Source organism: Ambystoma mexicanum, chromosome 8, assembly GCF_040938575.1.
Source record: "Ambystoma mexicanum isolate Mex_15411 chromosome 8, UKY_AmexF1_1, whole genome shotgun sequence".
Classification (NCBI taxonomy): Eukaryota; Metazoa; Chordata; class Amphibia; order Caudata; family Ambystomatidae; genus Ambystoma; species Ambystoma mexicanum.
Window position 1 is genome coordinate 1,066,004,203 of NC_090929.1, and position 24,088 is coordinate 1,066,028,290.

A 24,088-nucleotide genomic window follows, 5' to 3' on the forward strand; every position below is an offset into this window, starting at 1 on the left:
AGATGAGAAATGAATTTCCTCAGTGGATCACTCAGCAAGTAAAGGTGCAGGGAGGCCAGCAGGGAGTGGGAGTGAGCGAAAGAGGAGAGTGGAAATGAGAAACGGTTTGGTGTGGGGGGAAACATATAGAGAGGGTAAATAGGCAGGATTGGGTTATGAGGGTGAATGGAGTTTCTTCAGACCACTACCACCACCACTCCTGGATCAAACTCAACTAACATGTAGCCACTGCTCCCCCTCACCTTCCCACTTCCCCCAACAGCTCACCACTGACTCCTCACCCATTCGGATGGGTACAGATGCCTGCTGCGCCCGCCTGAGTCCCTGCATCAGCTGCCCCTGCCTGTGGAAGGTGGACGAAAAATACAATGGAAAAGTCCTCAATCCAACTTCCCAAGGCATTCCAATCAACAGTTTACTGCAGGGGGCAGTTACATTCACTGCAAGTTACAGGATGTCATGGGTCTGTGATTAGAACAATGAAGCATTAGCTGATTAATAAGAGGGTACAGGGGACTGAGGTGACCATATAGTGTTACCTGGCGACTGCACTACATTGCAATCCAAGCTAAACACAGGCAACTCCCCCACCTTAAGGCTCACGGGCAAGCTGGTACACTGGCACGTTGAGTGCGATGCTGGTGGTCTAAACTGGAGGTCTGGAGGACTTGTGCTCCAGGCAGCACTCAGGGTACAGGTGAGTGAGGTGACCATATGCCGTTAACTGGCCACTGCACTGCACTGCAGGGCAATCCAAGCTCAAACACAGGCACCTCCTCCACCTTCAGGCTCCTAGGCTTGCAGGCAGGCTGGGACACTGGCACGCCAAGCTCAATGCTGCTGGTCTAAGCTCGAAAGCTGGAGGGCTTGCGCTCTGGGCAGCACACCATGTATTTGCTGCACACTCTCCCTTCCCCTTCATTTTTCCTCTGCTCGCTGCTTCAGAGTTGCTCTAGGAAAGGACCTAGCAGCATTCTAGAAAGTGTCTGTCAAGCCGCTCCACAGAATAGCTGTTTCTGATAAACAAAAGTTAGGTGATTTGTTATTGTGTTGCCTGTTCAATTTATGATATACAGTGTTACAAGAATCTGGTGTGCCTGGCGCTGTAACAAGCCTTTCCGGTGTCTAGCCAAGCCGGCAAAATAAAGACAAAAGTTGGCAGGGAATATATCTTACAGACCTCACAGCCAGCGGTAGCGTGGCGAATGAGCTGATCTCGAGCGAGACTGGTGTCTGGCGCGGCAAAGAGGCAGCACTATCGAGAGAGCCGGAGATGATAGAGTGAGCGTCTCGTCTGGTGGCATGACTACACAGAAGCCATGGTTGGCCTGGGGCCCGTTAACTGATGCCGAGACCAGATTGCAGTAGAGAAATCAGATCCCTGATTTACACAAAAGAAGTGCAACAACTGCTGGACCGGGCAGAGTAAGGGAGGTGTCTGCTCCGGAAGAGGTAACAGCGCTGAGAGGTGAAAACAAGCGTTATGGGAGGCAAGAAATCCCAAAGGCTGGAAGAGGACAGAGGCCCAATCGAGGACCCACTCAAGAAAGACTAGCTGAGGGCAACAGGGCTTTTGAGAGCCTGAGACAATCAAGAGACTTTGAAAATAGAGGCTAGAGAAGTCACAAGGATTATGGGAACCAAGAAAACCCAAAGGCCTTAAAAGGGCAGAGGCCTAATCGAGGTCCACTAAAGCAAGACTAGACAAGTCCAATAGGCTTTGGAGAGCCCAGGAGAATCAAGAGACTTTTATAGTAGAGACTGGGAAAGCCAAGAATGTTACAAGAACCAAGTAAAACCAGATGCAGGAATAGGGCAGATGACCAATCGAGGCCCTGCTAAAAAAACAAATCTAGCTGGGGACTTTGGAGATCCCAGGAGAGTCAAGAGACATTGAAAATAAAATCCAATGCTGTAGAAGCAGAGAGGGTTATGGGAACCAGAGAAACTCAAACTTTCATGTGGGCAAGGGCCAAAGTAAGACCCTGCCAGAATAAACACTAAAAATGGCAAGAGGATTTTGGAGGAAGCTCTGGAATTACACACCTATGCAAGAACTATATTGAGACAAATTGAAGAACCATTAAAATCCTTCGTTTGGAAAGAGGTCCAGAACTAGATGAACTTGTGAATTCTTCTTTTTTGGAAAAGATCCAGGACTTGACAACCTTTTATGACCTTTTAAATCCTTCTGTTTGGAAAGAGATCCAAACCATTGGGCCTGACAACTGCCATGTACATAGGTCATTGCACTGGCCTGCTTCTTTTAGTTAACTTTTCCTAAGTGGTAGGGCCAGTTAGATATTAGGATTTGGACAAAGATCTATTTATTTTGCACTGTGATGAGCACCCTTACTTTTTATGTTATTAGGTAGGGAACCTACCTTGTAATGACAGGGCTAGATAGGCATTTTCTTTTCTTTTGAATAAACCCTCTTCAAACATGGGACTATGTAGTATGACTCTTCTTCTGGTTCGCCACATAAGGCGTCACAGTGGGATGACAGTGACCCAAGCAAGAGTCAGACCCTCACCAATAGAGTATGGGAAATCTCATTGACCACCTCCTACCCATAGTACAGTGGGGAATAAATACATCAATAGGGCCGACACTCAGGCATTCGCCGTGGAGTTATCTGGGCATACAGCCCTCTCCAACCAACTTCCTGCTGATTTTGAGGAAGAAGAAGACCTCGAGACCCTTCCCTCTGAATTTACACCAGAAGAAAACTTTGATCCCAGAGTCAATATATCATCGCTCAATGCCCACCTGAAGAAGTTGATTGACAATGAGGCCTAGGCCAAACAACACCAGCAGAAGAGACTTGACCAAATTGGGGAAAGACAAAGTCACTGCGTTCTCCATCATGGGATCCTACAACCCTACCATGAAGGAGACAACCATGGTGCTTTCTTTACCAACTTCAAAAGATTGGCAACACAGTTCCAGAGGGACATGGTTCAATAAATATGTTATTTGGCCCCTCTACTGATGGGAGACCTTCATCAAAAATCAACCCTCTAAGAACTACCTCCTTCGCAGAAATAAAACGGGTCCTATCAGAGTGGGTGGGACAAATTGAGGCCTACATTTCAGAACGTCCAGTTGCTTCCAAATAAAAGCCCCATAGAATCAGCCAGAAATGTTTAAAATATCCTTGGCCCATGGTTAGGGAAAACACTCTATCTGAGGTACTAGAGGCTATTGCGTTGGAGCAATTTATCCAGGTTTGATCTCCATCGTTCCAAAAAGCTGTGTTTCAACAGCCCCAGCTCTCCTTGGAGATGACTATTCAAATAGCCCAGGTCCACTCAGAGACATTTAAACACTTGAAAACTACAGGCAGGCAGTTAGTAACAAGAAGAGACATTAAACGATCTAATGAAGTGCCAGTATTTGAGATCCCTGGAAAACCTGATAAACCCTTCCCTAATAAACGCTACCCGAAGCATGAGACTGCCCTGAGGCCTCTATCTCTCCCTATATCTAAACTATAATCTGCCCTAGGAGAGAAAGCAGGACAGGGGAAACCTCGTGTTCCTACCTTACCCACAAGTTTCTCCTGCAGGGAAAGGGAACATGTTGCCCGCCTCTGTTCCAAAAACCAGACAGAAGAACCCAGTGAGATAGGATGGGTAATTGTAATTGGTTATTTATAATGCAATTATATCCCAGAGGTTTCTAAGCGCAGACCCCGGGATTGAACCTGTGTTGCTCTGCGTCGTCTTGTTTCCAAGGAGAGCACGTTGCCCCTGTTCTATCCTCCCAGCCATGGGTAGGGTGAACGAGTGAGAAGGAGAAGAGGAGGAGAGGGAGAAGAGCTGGGAAGAGGCAGATGTTTTCTACTGTAACACACAGCCTTTCCAAAGTCAAGAGATTGTCTGGGTTAATAACATCCAGTCTAAAGCCTAATTGATACAGGGAGCCAACAAACTGCTATACGGTCACTCTTAGTCTACACTGAAGAACTAAGAGGGGAAGGGGAGGTTAAAATCACCTGTGTGCATGGAGATACAGAGAAGTATCAAAAAATTCCCCTCACCCTAGAGGTTAGGGGTTGTCCCACTAAGATAGGAGCAGCCAGAGTACCCGGCCTGCCAGAGGAAGTGATCATAGGGACTGATTTTCCGACCTTCCCGACCTTCCCAGATGTCTTGCAGCATCCTCCTACAGAAAAACCCTCAAAATCTTCTCTCTCGTCCGCTTGGGAAATCTTACAGCAAAAGAACCACCCGTGTGGACCTGCGAAAACAACCAAAAATAAAGAGCAAAATACTGCAAGGGATAACCTCTCTGTACATCACGGAAAAATGCAAAAACAAATAAATGTGGATTTCATGAGCTATTCCCCTATTCCTAATAAAGAGGGAACATCTTGTTTAATGGGAGAGGTATGTGATGAAACTGGAATATTGTCCCTTTTTTATAGATGAGAGCCACCCCCTTTGAGGCAAGGGAGGTGTACCTGCTCAGCAAGACACTCCCTAGGGATATCGGGAAGCGGACCTCACTGGGAGTAACTCCCCTCTTGGGGACAAGGACTCCCATTCTGGTAAGGAACTCCCAGTCCAGCGTACATTATCTGCCTACATTGGAATTGGAAGGACTGTTGTTACCTCTGTTTTGACTCCGCCAAACAATGACATTTCTTCAACCTCTTTGACTTCACGCAATGTTGGATCTCACCTGATCTCCTGAGTCAAAGTGCAGCAAAACACCACTTTTATTTGTGATACTATTTTGGATTCACCGAATAATGACATCACCATAAACTCTTTGGCTTCAGGTAATGCTGAATGCAACCTCAACTCAACAGTTAAAGAGTGGCAATACACACCCTTTATTTCTACTGACGTACTTAACACCATGAGGAACTTTTAATCAGAGAAACAGAATCCTACGCAGAGAAGCCCCCCTAATGGGAAGACATCCTGGAGGGGCGGAACCATGGTAGACCGCTGAGGCTGAGCTATCGAGAGGGATGGAGATGGTAAAGAAAACATCTCGCCTGGCAGCGTGACTACATGGAAGCTGTGGTTGGCTTGCAACATGTGAACTGATGCAGAGACCAGAATGCAGTGGAGAGTCAGATCCCTGACCTGCACACGAGAAGTGCAACATTGGTGGCTGGGCAGATAAAGTTAAGAGGCCGCTCCCAATGAGGTAATGCGGCTGAGAGAGGCAAACAAGTGTTACTGGAGCCAAATGAAAATGAAGGATTGAAGAGGGCAGATGCCTAATTAAGGCCCTGCTCAAGCAAATCTAACTGCGGGCAAAAGGGCTTTGGAGAGCCCAAGATAATCGGGAGACTTTGATAATAGAGGCTGGAAAAGACAAAAGGATGAAGGGAGCCAAGAAAACCCAAAGACTGAAAGAGGGCATACTCCTAATCAAGGTCCTACTAAAGCAAGCCTAGACAATGACTGAAGGATTTTGGAGAGCCCAGAAGAATCAAGAGACTTTGATAGTAGAGGCTGGGAAATCCCAAAAGTTACAAGAGCCAAGTAAACCCGGATGCTGGAAAAGGGCAGGTGCCCAATCGAGGCACTGTTGAAGCAAGTTAGCTGTGGTCAAAAGGGCTTTGGATAACTGCCACAATCCTTGTTATTACAACTAGGACCTTACTTCATTTCTTGACATCATCTATTGTGTCAATGTGTCTCCTGCCCACTTCTATCACCTCAATGGGATCATACAATAGTGAGCATTCTTTGGTACTCTAAACGGTTTCTTCACTCTTACTATGTCTCCCACATGGTACTCAACCTCCACATTCTTCCTGTTCTCCTGATCCTCTTCAACCGCATGGTTCTTTTTACCATCCTCTTTGTTGTTCTCATCATGCATTCATCCAACCAACCAATGAGGTTGTAATGTGCGGAGTGTGTCTGGATGCTAATACCATTTCCTGCACAATTTCTTTCCACTCCATTCCATTTGCATGTGCCAACTGTATGGAATCTTGAATTATTATGTTTATCTGGTCAACGATCCCATGCTCCTTTGGATTGTGCATTGCCATTCTGAAATTCACCATCTCATGCACCTTCAAATACCTTTGCATTTCATACGACACCAATTGAACACCATTGGCTGATACAACTGTCTTGGAATATCCCTCTCTCCTAAATACATCCTCCATGAACTCAATCACTTTCACTGTATTTATGTTGCCATTGATACTCACCTCAAACCATTTTGAAGCATAATCCACTAATACTATCACAAACCAACTCTCTTGAACTAATATTCCTATCAGCCCCCTAAAATTGATTGCCACTTGTCCCCAGACTATCTCGGGAATCTCCACCCTCACTGCTCTTACATTTGCATCTTCAATGACTTATTGCTCATTGCACAAGGTACACATGCTCACACCACCTCTTCCACCATTGTGTCACATCCCGGCCACCAGAATCTCACCCGTAATTCCCTTTTGGTTAAACATTTGCCCAAATGTCCATTATGAGCTATCATAATCAATTATTTTCTGAATATTCTTAGAGGAACAAATATTTCACCTTGCGCTACACCAAACTCTGAGCTACTCAATTCTTCTCTTACCTTGTAGCTCACTGAATTCTTAGCTTCCTTACTCCCTAGCCCTCTCTTACGGACAACATTACCTCTTCTATTTCCTGATTTGTCACCACTTCTCTCAACCAGACTGATCATTCAATAATGTTCATCACTATCCACTCCTCAAACACATCTCCCAGATTGCTAACCTCTCTGCAAAGTGATCTGGACAGACAATCTACCACTGGATTGCACTTCCCCGGCATATGTTCCACGTTGAAATTGTACTCTTTCATAGCTGTCAACTACCTTACAATGTGAGACATTGCCAATCCTGATCCCCTCATAGGAAATAGATGTTTCAAATGTTCATGATCAATCCTCGTTACTTATGATATACCTAAGAAGTATGTCTGAAAATATTTTGAGGCAAAATAACAAGCTAAAGCCTCCCTTTCAAATTTTGAATATTTCATCTCACCCTAATTCAATGCTCTGGATGCAAAGGCTATCAGCACTTCTATGCCCTCTTGAACCTGACTTAATACTGCTCGCAACCCTTTCCTACATTCACCTACAATCAGTTTTGTCTTATCCTTGGGATCAAACCTATGTAACATGGGTGTGTTCGCAACATCTTCTTTCTATTCCCTGAACACCTTTTCCTCCACGTAACTCCACTTAAATTCCCGTCTTTATTTCAATAACTTTTGAAGGTTAGATGCCTTTTCTGCAAAATAATCTAAACATTTGGCATGAAACTGCATTATTCCTAAAAATGATCTCAATCCATCTTTGTTCATAAGCGCTTTTAACCACAAATTGCCTCCCTCATTTCAGGACGTGTTTTTATTTCTCTCCTGGAGAGCATATTCCATAGGAAGATACCTGTTCCACTTTGAATTGGTACTTTTTCTTCTTAACAGTAAGGCATACTACCTCTAGTATTCCTAGTACCTCATACACTTTGTTGTCATGTGCCTCCTCAGACTTGGCGGCCACCAAAATATCATCTTGAAAGCATTTAACCCCTGGAATTTGTTTGAACAAATCTTCCATAATTATTTGAAATACTGTTGGGGTAGTTGATAAGGGTCCCACAGGTAAAGAGAAGTTTGAATTGCATGCACCATATTGGTGGCTGAGGTGACAGTGATGTTGACATGATGTTGCAATTTAACATGAATCCAGTGTAGCTAATGGGAATGTGATACATGTTATCTTTGGTGTTGTTTTTGTTTTAGTTGAGACATTTTCGATTTGAATGTGCGCAGCAAGATAAATGCCAAAACTGTTGATACAATATAAGCGTAAAATAGGTGTGTCGTGCCACATAGCACCTAACAATTGGGCAGCGAGGATCTCTACATGTGTATGTGAGGTAGGAGATTTGCAATGAGAAAATCTGTGTGAGAGGATGCAGTTGTCTTGAGCATACATGTATAGATACAAATACATTGAGGTCTCTAAAGAAATAGGTTTTGGGCAGCATGACTATACAGATCTGTTTTGCGGCATAGTTCTCTGATAAGCTGGAAATTGTGGTGGATGAAAACCTGGGTTGGGCAATTGAACTCTGTGTGACCGAAAAACTAGTTTTACAAGGTTGGGAAAAAGCTGCAGCAGTTGCAATGATTATCAGATGGGCAGTTTTGATCAGGGCCCTTTATGGCCTGGTGCATTTCGAAGGGGAGATGCAATCTCTGTAAGTATATGGGAGTCTGTTATTGAATAACGGAGCAATTTCAGCCACCTGGTAGGGCTGGATTTTAGGACCGGACAATTAAACCTGATGCAAGGGATGGTTGCGGGGAAAGGAGCACTGATAGATTATGGATTTTCAATTGAGTTGTCAAGGTGTGGGTTGGCACCATGTGGGCTGGAATGGTAAGTCAAATAGTTTAGAATGAAATGTGGACACCAACAAGTTTGAGCGATAAAACCAGCAACAATTGATCAAAAGGAAGTGTGTTTGTTGCCCTCCTCTTCACATCAATGGAATTTCCATAGAATAGCTGTGTGTGTCACAAGTAGGGGTAAAGGTTTCCAACCAGATGATACCTGTGATAATTGAAATTGTTTGTTTGTAATTTGTATAAACTGTGTAATTAGGAGATGGGGCTGTTGCCAAACATGGAAGGGCCCCAGAGAGGGGTGTAGTGTAAATGTGAAACATGCAATTATCAGTTAAACGGGATGGTGCTTGGATGAATGTATCCAATAAGACGTGTGGGAACTGAAGGGAATCTGGTTACACTTTATAGGTTAAACAAATCTTTTTTTTTGTTGTTTTTTTTACATTTGTAGAGCGCACTGCAGCCCAAAGGCATTGAGGCGCTTTTTACAAGAAAGTGTACGTAGGCAGGATTACATTCAGACGGTAGTTACTTGGTTACAGCATATACACAAGGTTACAGAGTACAGTTAGGTGTGTTCATATTTGGTTACAGTAGAGTACAAAGTAAAAACTGAGAAGTTGACAAGGCAGTTAGGCAAATAGACTTGTTTCAATGGCTTTGCAGAATGCTAAGTGGGAGTCAATTCCCCTGATGTGCAGGTAGGGTGTTCCAATGGGTAGCCGCAATGGCTGGGAAGCTAGAGCCCCCTGCACGCACTCTGAGTGTTTTGGGCTTAGTGATCATGTTGGTATAGGCTAGTCTGGAATGCCTAGCAGATGTGGGAATGGCTACGCGCTGAGCCAGGTAGGGGGGTGCCAGATCATGGAGGCATTTTTTGGGTGAGGGAAAGGATTTTGAAAATGATTCTCTGTTGAACGGGATGCCAATGGACTTGTCTTCTCAGGTCTGATATGTGGTCCTTTTTTGCGAATCCTGTGGCAGCCCTGATGGCGTTGTTCTGGTCAAGTTGGAGTTTGGCAATGTTCTTGCATGATGTCCCTCCGAGGAGAGCATTGCAATAGTCCAGTCTCGAGCCGATGGTGGCCCGGGCAATGGTGAGGCAATTTTGTGTAGTTAGGAAGGGTCTTACTGCATTGAGCAGTTTAGCGTAATAGGCCGGTGAGGAGGCAATGGTGTTGACCTGCCTATTCATGGTGAGATTGGAGTCTAGGTATACTCCCAGGGTTTTGACTGTATTGGACACAGCTATGGGTGTATTGTCGATGGTGAAGGAGCAGTAGTTCTTGTCAAGGTTACCCAAGATGGTTGGTGATCCGATCAGCGGAAGCTCAGTTTTGTCACTGTTGAGACACAGCCAGTTTTCTGCCATCCAAGCTTGGATGGTGCTATAGATGGAATTAAGGGTGGACTTCATGTGTGGGGGGTTGACTTTGTAACACAACCTCTGGGAGTGTTTTAACTATTGCAAATTCTATAAAATGTGTGTTATTTGTGTGGTTCAGGGAGACAGGTTAGTTTCACTCTTTGATGTCACCTAACCCCTCCTGGCTGTTTGGACAATAAACTTGCTTTACAGACAAGCATGCACTTACTCTTTAAGGGTGGGCATGCTTTGGGTTACGGTGATCAAAGGCCCACTCCTACAATACTGCCAAAGTGGATGCTAAATCAAATGGCATATGTAAATTCTGATATACACCCATCGGGGTGTTGAGTGCTGTTAGGGGTTGTGAAGCATGGTGTTATTCCATCTGATGGTACGCAGATGACAAATCTAGAATGCTGTACCGCACAGCCTGATCCATTGTTGTTAACACCCCATTTACTGTTGATTATGGATAGCTATCTACCCATACGTTTTCTTTTTTTTAAAACTTTCTTTATTTGTCTTGACAACACACCAGAAACCAACAAAAGGCACCACATGGCACCAGCAATGAGCCAAAGAAACCAGCAACATACATAATGAGTAGCACATCACAAGTCAATTACAGTATACAGAGAGTGAGGCAGCAGACCGGTCATTAACAACTGTGTCAGGGGAAGAAATCGTTCATGGGGAGCCTTCAGGGGAGGACACGACAGAGTTTGTGGGTGAGGCCATGGCGGACATTTAGTCCCGGAATTTCTGCCAGATGTCTCTTGGCCTTGAGTGTGAGTTTTGCATTGCGTTCCAGGATTCCTCAGTATCATGAACCCATGTAATTGACCTGAGCCACTGTGCATAGGTAGGCGCCCTGGGGCGGAGCCAACACAACAATATACAGCGGACTGCCAACAGCATGCAGAGACCTGCTAGTTTCTTAGAGTCGCGGGGCAGCTGTGGGAGGTCATGGAACTGGCAGTGTAGTGGGGTGGGGGCAATAGTGTGTTCAAGGATATCCGATAGTGTGGAGCAGATATCTAACCAGAATTGCAGAACATGCGATGTAGCCTTACTGGTGTTTGATGGTATCTGTGTAGCACCTTGAATTGTATTAGTTTAAATTTAGTGTTATAGGATACTTTGTGGATGCGGGCACACATTCGGGACCATCTCTCGTCAGTGAGCTTGACTCCGAGATCCTCCTCCCATGCGCGTCTCAGCTTTGTAAAGGTGGGGGCCGCCCTATTCTGCAGTAAAGAGTAGAGTCTTGACACCTTGCCCCTAAAGGAGAGGTAGGAGCAAAGTTCCGCTACTATAGGCTCATCAGGGGGTAAGGTGGGGAAATTAGAGAATTTGGATTTGAGATTCTTCCGTAGTGAGGAGTATTGTAGCCACACTGAAGGCCGGCGTTTAAGGGATAGGGGAAGATCTAGCCACTCAATAAAGTTCTCCTGTTCGTAGGCATCGCGGAGTATCAGGAAGACAGCATCTGCCCTGCATCTGCGGGACATCGGCGAAAAAGTTCCATAGTGGCAGGTCTCCGTGGAATGGTTGAAGCGTGCCGACCATTGTCCAAAGTTTGGTCAATGTTAAGGATGTGGCAGCTACCGGGTCTGCGGAGTCTGGGTCAGGGGTGCTGGTTTGAGGATCAGGGAGCCTATCACGCGGTCAGAGACTGCCAGTTTTTCCAGCCGAACGTGTGGGGGGGGGGATCAGTGGTATTAAACCAATATGACGCAAACTGCGATTGGGCTACCACCCAGTATCTGATGAAATCTGGAGCGTTGAAAGCCAGACATGTCCCCAAAGCGAGCCACATCCACTAGTATGGGGGCGAGGTTAGAGTCGGGAGACCGGATGTACAGAAGAGCGTCATCTGCATATAGGGAAACTACATCGGATTGGCCAACTGTGCGCAGTCCCCTATGTGAATGTGATTGACGTACCATGTACGCAAAGGGTTCTATGGCTATAGCGAATATGAGGTGGGAGAAGGGGCAACCCTGCTGTGTGCCTCTGGATATCTGGAAGGGAGTGGAACATCTGTCCTCGGTACGAACTCTGGCCGACGGGGCAGTGTAGAGCAGCTTTACCGAGGCACAAAAGTTGGTGCCGAACTTGCACCTCTCAAGGACTCGGCATAGGTATCTCCACAAGACCAAGTCAAATGCCTTCTGCATATCTAGGGTGGCTGCAACTGCCTGTGTGGTCGGGCTGATTCTGCTGATTACATTGAAGAGCCTCCTCAAATTCAAGGATGTAGACCTGCCCTGGACAAATCCCGCCTGGTCGCAGCGGATGATGTGAGGCATGTATGGGGCTAGGCGGTTGGCCAGCAGTTTAGCGTATATTTAACATCGCTGTTAATCAATGACAGCGGTCTGAGTAGGGGGCTTACCCGGTTTGAGGAGCATAGTTATCAGTGCCTCCCGGAGAGATGGAGGGAGTATACCCCTTTCACACGAATCCTCCCACAGGGCCAATAGGTGCGGAAGCAGGATAGACATATCATTTATAAAAATCCATGGGGAGCCCGTCTGGGCCAGGAGCCTTCCCTGATGCCAACGACGCAATGGCCTCGTCAAGTTCCTCGGAGGTAAACGGTCTCTCTAGAAAAAAGCTGGCTTCAGTGGACAGTACTGATAGGGGAAGGCCCTCTAAGTAGGAGTCAATTTCCGGAACCTGGGCACCATCGGCTGCAGAGTACAAGGAGGTGTAGAACAGCTGAAACTGGGAGTTGATGTCCTGTGGGGAGGTGGCGAGTGAGCCGTCAGGTCTCACTATCGCCGGGATATGGGGCGCTCCGAACTCCCAGCGCAATAGCCTGGCGAGCATTCGACCGGGGCGTTCTCCCTCTCCGTATTTCCTCACCTCCTGAGGGGAGTCTAGAAATTTAAACTCTCGCTGGGCGAGGTCGCGAAACCTGTCCAGCTCGGAACCCAGTGCAGCCAGAGTGGTTGGGGAGTGGTTTTGGGCATATTGGGACTCAAGGATAGCCAGGGCCGATTCACTAGCAGCAATGTCAGAACGGATTCCTTTAAGGATGCCGCAGCACTTGGATATGGCCATCCTCCTCACATATGCTTTAAAGGATTCCCACAGGACATCGTGCAATGTTACTAAGTCTGTATTGATCTCGAAGAATTCCTCGATGGAGGATTCGAGTTCGGTTGCAAAGTGCCTGGTCCAGAAGCGCATAAGGTCCCAGCCTCCACTGCCTAGTTTTTCCGGCATCCTGACCCCAGTTCAGGGAAATGAGTACCGGTGAGTGGTCTGAAAGCGTCCTCGGAAGGATAGCCAAGTGAGACAAGTATCTGACCAGTGTGTCCATTATAAGCTATCTGTCTATCCTGGAATGGGAATCGTGAACCGACGAGTAAAATGAAAATGTGCAGGAATCGGGGTTCATTAGGTGCCATACATCCACAAGTGCCAGACGGGGAAGGGTTGTGAGTATAGTATAGGCTGCCTTGGAAAGTTGGCGAGGTCTGGTGCCTGATCTATCTAGGATGACATCCAGTATGGTATTGAAATTGCCCCCCCATAATATTGGGACTAGGGGGTAACTTTCGAGGAGAGCGGCTATGTGTAGGTAGAAATCAGGGTCGTCGATATTAGGACCATATATATTCAGGATGGCTACCTCTTGGTGGAGCAGTTTGCCCGTGATCAGTACGTATCTGCCCAGAGGGTCGATATGCGAGTGGTGGCATGTGAATTTCAGGCTCTTGTGTATTAGAGTAAGGGTGCAACGGCTTTGCGTAGAATAGTTGGTATAGTACCTCTGGGGCCCTCATTGCCTTGCAAACCGTTCACACTGCTCCGATCGAGCATGGGTTTCCTGTAGACATAGGATTTTCACCCCATGACGTTCAGCATGTAGCTGTACCTGTCGCATCTTTCTGTGATTGCCTAACCCCCGGATATTCCAGTTCATGAAGGTCAGGTCAGTGTTAGCCATACTCGCGTTGGTACTGCTTGTATTCCTGCCACGGGGGCACCAGCCACAGGGAGTTAGTGGATCCGGCAGTGTGTGGCACCCTGTCTGTGTACTCGAAACACATTGCCTCGGCGCATGGGGCGCCTCTAGTGGCCGTCAAGACTTTTTTAACCATAACGTCCCCTCCCCCTCCCCCTACCCACATCCCTCCGCCAATCAGAGGGACGAGACCCAAACTAACCCATATCAACCAAGAACCTCTAGGCATCAATGCCTGGGGGACAGTTAGCTGCGGGGCAGTGGCGCACCGGACTCGGGAGAGCGTGAGGAGATTATGCAATCCAATAGTATTAACCATAGTGTTCGAGGCATGTACAAGTAATAGAGGGGCCATGGCCAATGGGGAGGAAAGCAAGTGAAGCCGGACGGAAGCAGCCATGGGCCTTGATGTACCATCTGGGGAGCATAATGTGGACTCAGAGTGGTAAGGGCGGGACAGGGGTCCAGGGGCCCACCCTCGGGGGTCTAGTAGTGGTTATAGAATAGTTACCCGAGATGGGGTCTTGTCAGGGAGTAAAATGCCTCTGGATGCAATGAGTCAGCGTGGCACACAGGGCCACAATTGCAAAGGATAAAAGGAGCAACGTAAACAAACCAGCAACCAATAAACTTCATCAAAAAGGTGCCATCATAGGGGGAGACTCCAACAGGGGTCCCCAGCGTGTCTTAGGCACAGCAGTATGCAGAGTAGGTATACATCCCATCTAGACAGTAAGTAGTTCAGCCCGGGATGTGTTTGTCTATGAATTTGGAGGCCTCTTTGGGGATAGTGAAAAAGAATGTTTGGTTGGAGTGTTCGATTCTCAGCTTTGCAGGAAAAAGCATAGAGTATTTAACCCCTAAGTCTCGGAGTCTTCTTTTTACAGCTATAAAGGTTTTACGCTCCTGCTGCACAGCCACGGAGAAATCTGGATACAGGTGTATCCTTACCCCCCCAAGAAGCAGTTCCCCCTTTGCTCTGGCCTCTCATAAAAGAGCATCTCGATCATGAAAATTCAGGATCCTGGCTATGATGGGGCAGGGAGGTGCTCCAGGTCTGGGTTTTGCGGTCAGGGAGCGATGCGCCCTTTCCAACGCAAATTGTGCTGACAGCTTGGGGTGATCCAGAAGTGTTAAAAGGGTTATTTCCACGTATTCCTCGATGGGTTCCCTAATGTTGTCCTCGGGCACGCCGACAATGCAGAGGTTATTCCGTCTGGAGCGGGATTCGAGATCGTCATTTTTCTTCTCCACTGCCAGGACCCGACTGGAAAGAGTGGTGACCACAGCGCGGAGGGAACTCAGGTCATCCTCAGCAGTGCCAACCCTTGTTTCGATTTCAGCGACCCGGCTGTCTGTTCTCTCGATATGAACCTTTATCGACGAGATGGTACCATTCATATCGTCTAACTTAGTATGCAGCGTGGTGAAGCCTTCGTGCATGTATTCCAGCATTTTTCCGGGGCTGAGGATATCGAGGCGGTGGGCGATTCCTCTGGAGGCTCAGTCAGTGGCCTGGAAGGTATCTTAGCAAACATATTTAGTGAGGTTTGCTTTTTTCCGGCTCCCGCTCCCTTGGTCATGATGGCAAGTAGGGAATAATTCACCGGCGCCCTGAAGGTACCAGCTGCCAGGTGTGCCAAGTTTCCCTTTGGTAAATGCCTGAGAGGGTTAAAAAGGGGTGGGGGGAGTGATGATAGATGATGCTGGATGCAGCGCAGGATGATCTCCTCTGGACAGGTTAGGACCACCAGGTGCCCGGCGCAACCAGAGGAGGTCTGTGCTATGATAAAGCAAAAGGACCGCAGTTGTTCTATAATAGTGCGATAGGATATGGCCGGAGCAACAGTGGCAGTGGCCACGAGAAGCAGGCTAATAAGAGACAGGGTATGATCCTCTCAGTCACTGTGGGCCGATACGAGCAGGGTAATCCTGGTGGCAAGGGATGGCCCAACCCCAGCCAGGAGCATGTGGATCTATGAAACAGCGATGGGCAACCAGCGGGTTGCGAGGTTGGCCCACCAGGATTAGACAAGTGCTATGAGCAGGTGAGGTCCCACGAGTCTCCTCAGCTTTACCGAACCCTTACAAGTGATTCCGTGGGTGGTGAGGTCTAGTAATATAGCCCAGACTCAGCTCTGAGCTACTGCATGGTCGATGCAATCGGCTGTTGACACCACAGGGGGCGGAGACGTGAAGTAGGGAAGTTTTATGTGTGTGCCTCCCGGCCCAAATTTGAAATCCCCAGCAGGGCACGGATGGTTAGGATGCCAGTAGCAGGGAGCGATAATGGCGCTTACTATTGGCAAGGTCGAGTCTAGGAGCCCAAGGAACACAGGCAGGTAGTAGCAGCACTATGGATCCCCGCCCCAGGCGTTCAAACACTCGCTCGTGCAGTACAGGGTCGGCCGAGGGGCCGTAGTCCAACAGGGGAGGAGGGAGGTGAGCTGTGAGGCGCCCACGCGACAGCCAATGAAGAGGGCCAAGGCCCACTTGAGGCAGATGCACTCAACCCCCCGCACTCCCCTACCTGGCAGCAGGCCTGATCCGGAGCGCCTGTGGAGTGGTGGCAGGGGGGAGGCAGATGATGTGCGGGTAGGTGCTGAGCCGCGGTCGGCAGGCCAGCCGCGCTGGTAATCCCTCAGTGCGGGCGTCACTGGTGTCAACGGAGGTCGTAGATGCAGTAGTTGCGGCGGGCCAACAGGTCGAGGCAGCCCGTCGAGAGGGCAGGAGGAACAGAGTCCAGCTCTGCCGGCCGCAGCAGCGCGGCGGGCTCGGGGGACCTGACAGCCCTCCCCCACAGTAGGCCGCGCCTCCAAGTGGCTGGGAGAGCCGCAGTCCACGGAGCGGCAGACGGGGAGATCAGACAGAAGGAGTCCCAGCGGGGACCGGGGTGCACAGGTCTGTGCCGGGGGCGCGTTTCTCCACGAAACTTCCCAGGTGCACAGAGGATAGGGTTATAGGGATGCGCCGTTGATTTCAGGCGGATGCAATGGGGTTGCGGGCCTGAACGCGAAGCCTCTTTGCTCTCCCCGTCCGGAGCACAAAACCTAGGTGGCCATCTTGCTTCGGCGCAACAGCGCCCCCTCTACCCATATGTTTTGGTTAAGATCTCTGAGATCTACACACAGCTTTATACGACCATCAGGACATTGCGTAAGCACTATCAGAGACAACTACTCACTACATTCAACCGATTTGATTATACCAACCTGACATCACCCTTCCAATGCTTACACCCCCCAACGGCACTGGTATCTCCTTATGCACATATGCTACAGCATTTGCTCTCAATTTGATTTCATGGGCATATCCTTTTAATTTCCCAATCTTCTTCATGAAAACTCTTTTAAATCTCTGTACAATGGTCTTCACAAATTCCTCCAATTGGTTTTTACATGTCACCTTCGCCTGCTCCTTTTTCCAACAGGTACTGAGTCTGCCTTGATGGCTCCATCCGGCAAACACTCACCATTCTTTGCCACATATATCTTTCTCTTTACCATTTTTCTGTCATATTCTATAGTGTCTCTCATAAATCTGAATGTCAATTCTTCCTCCAGCATACTTCTTTAGTCGTATGTCACTATTGTGCGTACTTTGATACCACCCTTTACCCATTTCCCCACATTTACGACATGTTACACTCATTGCCAGATGCTCTTTTGCATTCATAGCGTGCTCCTCAAAACCCCATCTGGTAAATGTACCCTTTGTTATTTCTACTGTGGAGATATTGCTTTACTATTCTCACCATCTTTCCTTAATGCATATGCATTAGGTATATACCTTTCCTACATCTATCACTGCTTCCCTCTTGTGCCATTCATCATTTACTACTTATGGATTCTCCTTTGCTGCTTTAGTATTGACTTTTTTAAGGCAACTATTAGACAACTCTATCCACTTAGCTATTTTCAAAGCCTCTTGTAATGATGGATTTTTGGCCTGCCACAATCGTTCTTGTATTTTGGGGTTTGATATAAGCATCGTTAGCTGATCACTTATATATTCATCTTCCATTCCTTAGCAAGACACCAATAACCTTCTTAAATCTGCTATAAATACATCTACTGTTTCCCCCACATGTTGTTACTGTTACGCTCACCTTGCTCCCACAGGGGCGTCGATCTGAACTAGACTGCTGCAGTCTCCACCAATGTGACGCGTAGTGCCGGGATGACGGACTGGACTGGCCCACCCAGCTTCGTTTGCTTGGCCCGTAGGAATATTCTTCTGCAAATGGAGAAAGGGAATTAACCACCCGTGGAGTTGAGTGTTAACCCCCCCCCCACTTCCGCTGTTCTCCCCACTGATCACCTTTGGTGTCCCCTCTTATAGTCTCACCTGATGGTTTGGAAATATGAGCTCTCCATCCTGCATTGAGCGCAGGGGCACGTAGATAACCAGTTGCTTCACTGGCTCAAAGGAATTGGTGAGTTCCAGAACAATATTGACTCTGAGATTCCCGGCAAGACGCCGTAAGTATGTAGTTCATAAGAGTTCAAATGTCTGACTTTCACTCTTGTCCGATTCCTTGCAGGTTGCAGCTTGACCCTAGCGAAGAGTTCCTCGTGGCAACCGGTAATATTCAGGTAAGGATTTGTATTATCCAACACAGTTCGGTAAAATAATGTCAATATGTAACGTGTTGCTTTCTCCCTTATTCAGGTGCTGAGAGAAAGTATGAAGTCTCGGGGAATAATGCCTCTGGCGGTAAAATCAGGTAAGTCTATTGTGGTGAGGAGGTTCCCCCTTGTTTGTCCCTTTGTTTCACCTTGCTGTCCTTTTGTTTCCCCCTAGGGGCCGGGGTTCAGCGAGGATGCAGTGGAAGCTGCGCCGACCCGTGAAGAGGAATAGTACCCCCGGTGGTAAAATCAGGTAAGTCTATGGGTGGTAACTAATATTGCCTCTGTGTATTCCCTTGGCTCACCTTGCTGTTCTTGTCTTCCCCTTAGGTGCCGGAGTGCGGCGGGAGCATGCAGAAGGATGCGGTGGAATGTGAAGATGATGCGAAGGCCGGTGAGTTCAGTGCGGCGCTGCTGCAGGCGAGGCGACGCGCATAAAATAACTTCTTTCTTCCAGCTGAAAGGCGCGATGGATCGGGAATTCAGGTAAGGATCAAAGGTATTGCTTGCTCTAACCTTTTCTCCTTCTCTCCCCTTTTTCTAGGAGCTCCGGACTCGAGGCAGGCGTGGCAGAAGACTGGATGCAGACTTGCAGGCACGGTGAGCGTTACGCTGCTGGATGCAAAATAACGTGAAGCATGTGCTGCTCTTTGGGCGTGGTTTAAATAGCATCCAAAGTAGTCCCAGGTAAGTATTCCTCCCCAGCCCCACCCGAGTAAAAAATAGTCCCTTAGGTAAAGTAGTCCCTTCCAAGCCTCCTTTGGCTTGGAGCTCTTGCAGCATGGTCTGCATCAGGTGAGTTTGCAGCATGGTCTGCATCAGGTAAGTTTTAATCTATGAGCCTATGGCGCCAGGACTGACTCTCCATATAAGCCTGGCACCATAGGCGCCAGAACTGCACCCAAATATCCCCTAGCAGGGGTTGTTGGGTTTGCTTAGTATAACTTGATGCCTGCTTCCGGGGTTGCTGGACTTGGTCTGGGTCCCCGGGGGTAGGCATCATGACAGTGTCCTATTGAAATATGTATATCTCTCTGACACATTTGTCTGCCTGCTAAATCCTCATCCATGTTTTTCATGGCCTTATCATACAACCCACCACCCTCCCTTCCTCATGATCCTCAAACACAGTTGGAAGCTTATTTATAATTCCAGAAGCTTCTGCCCTTAAACAGCACATTAAAGTAGAAAATTACCACACATCAGAAAATCTTTCTCCCCCAGATGCCACAATGTAAAACGTAAATAAATCCTTACAGTCTTCCCAAACCACTTGAGGTTCAAAGGGTGTTGCCAAGAATGTTGGCACGGCTCTAGAGCTGCATTATGCTTAACCAACCAGACAATTATTATGATCCAACTACTGTCTTGTGTACTGTAGCTTAATACTGCCCCACCTTCATCTATAGTTTCTAGTTTATATATTAACAGTCCATACTCACAGTTTATAGCATGTCAACTATTGGTTCCATGCATTCTTCTTGGCTTCTTCGTCCTCTCGAACTTCACACTTCCAAGGCCACCTCCTTTTATGCTGACTTCCTTTACTCCTCTTCTAGGCCCACCTCCACGGACGTCATCAAAGCTTCTCTTCCGGCTCACTGCCATCCGCATTCACACTGTCCTTCACGCCCACCACATTTTATGCCAACATCCCGTACTCTTCCTCCAGGCCGACCTCTGCACACGCTCTTCCGGACTTCATGCTGTCTTCCCACACACTGTCCTCCAGGACCGATGCGACGACCAGCGAAATGGCAGGATTGACCGGTGCTGCTGCTGCACTGCGTACTGCGTACACAATTCCCTCACCGAATATGTTGAACCGGTATGGTCATATCGTACTTAAGTGCTTGCTCACCTCCATGCTTGCTCCCTCACCACTGCTGCCTGCCATTATGGAGCCTACCTGCCAGAATATTGTGAATCGTTATGATCACTTCCTGCTTAACAGCTTGATATGCTCCCACAAACCTTTGCTTCCTAGCCACTGCTGTGTATGTCCCGCCAACTGGGTTAACCCTCATCGCTGATTTCATTACCTGGCCTTCGCTTCCCAGCACATTCACTGGTCACAAATTCAATCACTCAGAATTGCCTCGCTGGCACTTTTTCCTGACAGTGTGGACCGTGATGATATGTGCTTCTGGGGTCACAAATCTCCTCCCCATCTCATATCTAACTACCAACTGGTGGTTGACAGCATTCAAATAAGTCCTTGATTGACATGAAACGAAATCACTAGTTACTACAATATTGTTCTATTATAGGTGTCAATATGCAGACAGAAACAGACGGGACATGCAGGCTGCAATACTCCTTAATGAATGAACCATTCAGAAAGCAGGTTTCCTTCTTAATGCAGAGAGATCACAAACACAGAAGACAGGTTGTCACAGTGGTAGAACAATGTGATGACAATAACAGTCATTGTTCAACAACTAAATAGTAGTACATTGCAGAAATCCTGTTGATACTGATGTTGATATTTATACTTAAATGAAGAACCTTGAGAAGAGTGAAACAATGTTGGCCCTGATGGTAGTTCTCTGTAGCATGTGCTCCAGTCCACTAAACTAGCACACTACTGCTACTGCTGAGGTTTTAGAATAATGGTTATCTCTTTGTCATCTTCATAATTTCCTTTCCAAGAACAACACTGTCTGTTGCTTGCGCATCTGAACTATATAGCTATGTAAGGCACTGTCCACAATAGGTCAACACAATGAAGTTAGTACATGTAGTACGGCAGTAGCCAGCTGGTGAAAGTCGGGGGATTTGAAGACAGATGGTTGCCTTTGATGGGCTCTTAGGACTTAATAAATGTCAGTCACATGTGCCTCCTATAGGCATGTTGGGGAAATGTGATGACAAGTTCACATGCTTGAAAGACAAGAGGGGCTGGAGAAAGTCAGTCACCCAACTGTACTCCAGGAAAGTAGCCGATGGATTATCTGACAGTCTTGGCATGTCACTGGCATATTCCCTGCTGCACCAGACCACCAGTGTTACTGACCCAAAAGCCAATCTCTTTACCAGGAACAGAGCATGTCCATGGAGTGCAAAAGCCAGGTGCACTCTGCTACCCCAGATAAGGGGATATGAACATCCAATCTCAAATCCAGTCAGACCGCTATCTCTGAAAGGAGGGTATTTGTGCATCAGAGATAGAGGTGTAAGAAAAAACTGGAATTAGAATTGTGATCTTGGCATGGGTCATAGAGAGCAGACACACATTGCAAGACATGCTTAGATATTGGAAGTGGGCTTACAGTGAAATCAGTGGAATGGTCAAAAAGATGGTCCTTCTGGATTATTTTTCATTTTGTTTTTGTTCAAAACATATTTCAGTTTAAATTTAAACATAATGAGGTTTTTGGGAGACTTTCCTCCTAAAACTTCTGGAATTTCTTGATAAACAATACGTGCCAATTAAAAGGTTTCTTTCATCATCAACATGCTATGATATTTTTGTGTTATTGTATCACCACTACACTTCATTACAATGTATAATAGTGGCAAGAAAATGTTTTGCCAAAAAGCGAAATTAAAGGACAGAATGATTTTATAAGAAAGCACCAACATTCAGCCAAACTTGCAGCTCTTCTTTATGCAGACTAACGCTAAAGAGGACCACAAAGTGATCCAGGAATAGTTGGATTTATATAAATAAGTAAATGTACACACCTCTGAGACTGCAAAAAAAAAATGTACACACCTCTGAGACTGCAAAAAAAAAAAATGGAAATGAGGCAACCATAAATGTAAAAAATACAACAACCCAAGAAATACAGTATGCGTTTTGGTTCTCGAGCTTCTGCCAGAGATTTTAAGTAGGAAGAAAAACAGATGCATATGTAATTAAATTATGCTTCTCCACTTGTACATCATGCTTCCTAGAATGGGCCCCTTGTGCAGAAATTACACTTTCAGCCTTGTTATGAGCAAAAATGCCATCTAATTATTGGTTGGGATTGTGTAGTATATATAATGCATGGGCTGCATAGAAAGAACTATGTGGGACAAATATAGCTTATTTATCCCATATTATAATGTCTAAGTACACTGTACCATAAATATCCAATGCATTCACAAATCATAATTAGGTAGTATCTTAAAACCTTTAGGTATTGAAAATATTACGTTTTTTCCACTATACTCACAATAAGGCTAATTATTGAACTGCGTATCAGCCCAGCATCAGCCCAAGTGAAAGATTAGTTTCAAAGAGTTTATTAAATAAAATGAAAAGTTAGGGTTTATATTGAAAAAGGATGGTTACAGAGCAGTGACAATGGTTGTAAAATGTAGTGGAAGTATAGACTGTAAAGTAGTGGAACTCTGTTCCCATCAGTTCCCACTCACATTTACAACTGATGTGCACTGAGAAATATAAGGCTAAAGTGTCTGTCTGCTGCAGGACACTGTACATAACCATCGGGGCAGGGGTTACATTTCCATCAATTATCAAACATATTTCTGAGAACAGCCGTCAGATAGTGGTCACATGCATAATGACATTGCTTAGAAACTTAGAGTTATTTAACACTCATTTTCATGTTTTACAAATTGTACATAATGGCCCTCATTACAACCCAGGCGTTAAGGGGTTAACGGCGCCGTAAAAGGTGTCAGCGCCGTTAAACCCTTAACGCCTGATTATGAGGTCCCTTTGCGGGTGGCACTTTAACGCCTGCTTTTAGCAGGCGTTAAAAAACCAACCCGCAAAGGGACCTGGGAGCTAATTACGGCACCGTAATTTACGGTGCCGTAATTAGCGCCTTCCCCAGTCCCATTGAGCCCTATGGGCCAAATATGGGAATGGGGAAGGGCCATGGCGGCATGGGGAATTACTGCCCCGCCAACCTTGGAATGGGGCGGTATTTCCCCATTCCACCATGGCGGACTCGTTACAACACCGGCACCAACCATGGTGCTAATAGCGCCATGGTTTAGCGCTGGGGTTTTAATGAGGGCCAATGTATGTAGGAAGGGTGGGTTGGTATGTGGAGGAGGCCCATTGGTGAAAGCAGTTTGAGTGTTCAGCCTAAAGCCATCTGACGCCAGACCAGGGCCCAAATCAAAATGTTTACTGGGGGAACCCCTACCTATGCTTGTGATCAAGTTTGCCGGCCAAGTACATGAGCATACTTTCCTTGAATGCATTGTCAATATCATTTATGTTGGTATGTTGATTTGGGTAATATCAATACCTTTTGTTGAAACATAAACAAAATGTTCATATTGGTTTGTGAACTAATTGCATAGTCAATGTTTTGCCTTTTATAATGCTAACCATATAGAGAACACAGGAGCCCCGGGTATGGACAGTGAGATGTATTTAATTGTATTTTATCAATAGTATTTAATTCTTCCATGTACCCTGGAAACCAACATATAAACAGTGAGATTCCTCTCTCAATAGAGTATCCGCATGTGCCGATGGCAGATGTAGGAAGAAAAGTGCAGTGGAGAGGGTAGGTGCAGGGAAGGGCCAGTAGGGCGGAAGGGCCTGTGGGAAAAAGCAAGTGCCAGGGGAGGCCAGGTGTACGGAGCCAGGGGAAAGCAGAGAGAGCAAGGGGAGGATGTCCATGAACTAAGTGTGAGATAAGGGGCTGGAAGGGCTATGTTGGTATACCAGAGCACAAGGTTATGTACTCTATGGGACTCGAGATACATGATGGATTTGGTGTTGGGAGTTTACTGAAATAGAGTCTGATTGCATAGATATTTTTG